Below are 5,040 nucleotides of genomic sequence, written 5' to 3' on the forward strand. Positions count from 1 at the left end.
CGAAGGATGTGAGCAAGTATCAGTCAATTTTTGATCATTTGAAAAGGATGATTAAATGCTACATCCTGGAGTTTCCGCAGATGGACATTGAGATAGCATCAGTTTTGAATAAAAGACCCATAATGAAGCCATTTTAAGAACCTGAGGACATACAAGATCTGCCAGCTGGATTGATCGACAAGGAATATTGGAGCATTATATACAAGAAGAAGGAGGGTAGTGTTCTGAAAAGCTACATGTTCTTTTTGAGGGACAAACACTTGTATTCCACTAGTGTAATGAATCAGATTCTGGCAAGTGCTAAAGTGAAAAAGACCAAATCTCTTTCGGATTTGAAATGCATGTGAGATATGATTTAGTGGTATCTGGCTGTTAGGGCATCCCTTCTGAAAATTATGCCTAAGGTTTTTTAAGCACAAAGACAACAATGAAGCCTCTCTTCTAAATTGACACAAATGGAAAGATTGTTAGGGTTAATAATATGTTGTGTCAATTGTTCAAAAATAGGCCTGTCCATGATCAGAACTGTTGTGTAGTTTAGTCTCTCTTTCTCTCTCTCACTCTCTCTCTCTCTCTCTCTATATATATATATATATATATATATATATATATATATATATATATATATATATATATATATATATATATATATATATATATGCGAGCATGTAACTTTTAGGCTTATGTTTTTGAAGCCCTTATAGAAAAGTTTCGTCTTCAAGAACTCTTCTAGAGCTGTGATTAATATAATCATTAGGCACCTTTTTGATCATTATTTTTTCTTGTCTTTAATTCATCTCATAAATATAGAATCTATCGATCTTTATTATTCTCACATATTTCAATATCATGTTGACTACTAGAGGTTCATGCTTTAACGACCCAGAGAGGCTGGGTACTAGTGATGATGAGATTTGTAGGATCATTGTCGCTGAGATGGCCATAAAGATGAAGGAGGTGAACCTATAGATGTTTGGGCCTATTAAACCATGATGATCAAGCTATTCGACGAGCGTTATGCATGTAACTTTTAGGCTTATGTTTTTGAAGCTCTTATAGAAAAGTTCCATCTTCAAGAACTCTTCTAGAGCTGTGATTAATATAATCATTAGACACCTTTTTGATCATTATTTTTTCTTGTCTTTAATTCATCTAATAAATATAGAATCCATCGATCTTTATTATTCTCACATATTTCAATATGATGTTGACTACTAGAGGTTCATGCTTTAACAACCCAAAGAGGCTGGGTACTAGTGATGATGAAATTTGTAGGATCATTGTCGTTGAGATGGCCATAAAGATGAGGGAGGTGATCCTATAGATGTTTGGGCCTATTAAACCATGATGATCAAGCTATTCGACGAGCGTTATGCCGTTGTCACTGAGGCTGCTGCTGCTATAGACACCATAGCCGTTGCCGCTACGAGACTGGATGGGGGTGATTTGATGTAGTATTAAGAATTCAACAACACGAAGCCCTTGTAGTTTGATGGAGTCAATAACCCGATCATTACGATGAGGTGGATTTCCGATGTGGAAGGATGCTTCTATACTTGTTTATGTCCGGAGGATCTGAAGGTTTGACTTGCGCTATACCTTTTTCGCTTGGGAGGGAAGGAGTAGGGGATGTTTGTGACTACTGGGTACTCTCCTGCAAAGCGGGATGCAGTGACATAGGAGCAGTTTTCTGAGATGTTCTGGGATGAGTATGTTGCTTTGGGGGGGGGGGGAGAGAGAGCGGTTGGATCTTAAGTACATGTCTCTTAGGCAGACGATAGAGTCAGTGATTGAGATCACTAGGATGTTCCATTAGAGATCCTTGTTTTGCCCATAGTATGATTCCTCAGAATATGTGCGGATGACCCTATACTTGAGTATGCTCAAGAAGGATATTAGAGAGTTCGTGTCAGACTCTTAGTACCGTACATTGGCTGAGCTACAGTCCAATGCTAGGAGGAAGGACATTGAGTTGGAATCTCGGGTGAGAGGGGGTAAGGTGGATAGTCAGAGGAGGAAGAAGTGGCATGTTCTATTGCATTCGTAGCCAGCAACTAAGCGGTTCAAATACGCGGATTTGAGATCACGAGGTAGAGGGGCCGCACTTACAACAAGTGTGGTATGGGTCATGAGGGGCCCTGTCTGGTCGGGTTAGTTTGTTAAATGAGTGGCAGGGAGGGGAATTTTGTGAAGGATTATTTGAAGGGTTTTCGCATTTTCTTCAGTTGCAATCATACGGGCCATGTGAATGCCCATATCTCATTGCTTTCCTCGAGATCAGTGTAGTTTCCAACTCCCCCAAAAATGCGCATCACGAATGAACGCTAGTGGAAGGCCGAGGCCCCAAAGGCACATGGATGAGATTTCCAGTTTACGGTAGAGGAGGCCAGGGTGCAGCCAAACGTCATTACTAGTATGTATTCATTTATATTTATGTCAATTTATATTTCATGTATGCTTATATCCATACGTTTGTAAGTACATTACCAGCAAATTCATTACCTACTTTAGTGTTGTTTGACTCGGGTATGAGTCGATCTTTTGTGTCGTTATCATTTAGCAAGGATTTTCTAGTTCCCTTGGATCATTAGATCGACGTCTGGTGGTCGCCATCACCGACGACCTCATGGTTTCAGCCTCGGATGTTTATCGTAACTATATGCTCGAGATTTTTGGTGTAGGATTTCTAGTAAAACTTATTCCTATCTCAATGATAGATGTATGTGTGATTGTGGGTATGGATTCGTTGAGTCGGTTAAACGCATTGATTGATTGTGAGCGTTAGTTAGTGGTCTTTCGTACCCTAAGTAGGGGAGAACTGACCATTTATGGGGAGGGCGCTAGAGTTGGTTCAACCTTCTATTCGGCCTCCAGGGCGTGGAAGTATCTTCAAAATTGATTCTCAAGTTACCTTAAATATGTTGTTGAAACCTGAGTGGTGGAGAAGAATTCAGTTTTCAGATGATCAACTTGGCGAGCCTCCTAAATGGCAAGTGCACTTTTGGATCGACTTGATCCTGGGTGCTACCTTGATTTCCAAGGTGCCATATTGCCTTACACCGCATGAGATGTAGGAGTTGTCCTCACAACTCCAAGAGTTGTTAGGCATGTTATTTATTAGACCTATCAACTCACCATGGGGAGCACTGATCCTTTTCGTCAAGAAGAGGGACAGTTAGCACTGGATGTGCATTGATTACCGGGAGTTGAACAAGTTGACGGTGAAGAACCGTTACCCACTACCGAGGATTGGTGACCTTTTTGACTTGTTGTAGGGAGCAGCTTGTCCAAGATCGATTTGAGCTCAGGCTACCATCAGATGAGGGTCAAGGAGGATGATTGTAACACCAAACTTTTACAAACTTTTTCAAACTTCAAAATGTTAAGGTTTTAACAAAATCATTACGGGTGTTAATCCACATTTAACTAAAAACGGTCTCACAAAAACATTTATGATTGAAACATCAGGTGTTACCAATAAGCATCAAACAAACCATAGAAAGAAAATAAGAATTACATCAATATCATTTAAAAAGCAACGTAACAACATGCATTTCATTATTTATCTCTTGACTTTTATCTTCCATCTATCATCTTTTTGTTTGGTTTTGAGCATTCTAACACTCCTATGGTTTACATGCAACCCTAGAAACCCTGGATCTATGTTTTCTCTAAAATAAATGCAAATTTTTTTTCCAAGGTTTACAACCTAGCTACCATGTTATGGGGTATTTATAGTACAAAACTTTAAGTAGAATAACATACCTTTCTTTTGTAGTTGATTGCTTGGAGTTTTATAGTCTAGCACCAATAGTGTGAAGGCCTCAAGTGATGTCACAAATCACCCAAAACAATTTGGAAATACTTGAGAGAATATGATGCACACTAAAATTGGCCCACCCAAACATCCATATATATGTATGAGTCCATATTTAATTAGCTTCTTTTGATCAATAAATTAATTCCAAAATTAATTCTTGATAAACAGTAATTAAATAATTTGATTTCATATTAATATATTATAACTTATAATATATTAATAGATCATAAACATCTTATTCTCCAAGGTATATCCATACAATTTGTTAGGTGAAGTGCAACCCAAATGGACCATGCCGGGTCAGATCAAGTTCATACCAAATATAGTTACGGACTTAGACACCTTATCCAATAGTATCTCACTTGGATAAGTCTGATAATTATAGTTGCAAGTATAGCTTCAGGAACCAACCATCAATCATAGCTCTTTAAAACTCTGTTGAACTATGAAACACCATTTTAGATAAGTGATCATATAATCCTCAGTTCTCAAGATATTAGCCGGAAAAATACATGGAACAATGTTGTACTTATTGTACAACAATTGTTTCTCGATCTCAGATTTGTTTGACATAGAACTAAATTGAACACATCAATTAGGCTCTGACCGGGCCTGGCATAAAAGTCAAAATCAAGTCATCGAGGGGTCGAGATATCACTTCTGTTTCTAGAAGGAACATATAAAATTCTACTCATATGCTTGAACCAACTAGTTGTTGAGTTATGCAAAAAAGAACGTTTTATGACATCAAGTTACTGATGCGTTTTCGTACAATCAATGGATAACCAACTCATAGTCAACATATATGATATTACCGCCTCACAATCACTCAAGATAAATTCCATGAAGTGATACAATTGAGCGTGGGTTAAATCCAATACTCAGACCTTATGAGAACTCATGAATGTTGCAGCAACTATTGCAATGTCTAATGAACCTTAGACAAATCTTACAAGCAAAATTCGTGACAGTCGTAATTCAATACCTACTTCCAACGTACGACCGAATGTGGAGAGTTTTGAATAAAGTAATTATTTTGGAAGTCAAAACATGCAAAGTTGAAACAATAGTAAATGATTAACATAAGATAGTAACACCTCACTTATAAATAAACAACAACTTTATTTAATCATCAAATGTCAGTTACATTTTACAGGTTCCAAAAATAGCTATCTAATTATTAAAACTAATATTGTCTCTCAGCCTGATGCTCCTCGGAT

Source organism: Lactuca serriola, chromosome 3, assembly GCF_051521515.1.
Source record: "Lactuca serriola cultivar US96UC23 chromosome 3, Lser_US96UC23_V15, whole genome shotgun sequence".
Taxonomy (NCBI): Eukaryota; Viridiplantae; Streptophyta; class Magnoliopsida; order Asterales; family Asteraceae; genus Lactuca; species Lactuca serriola.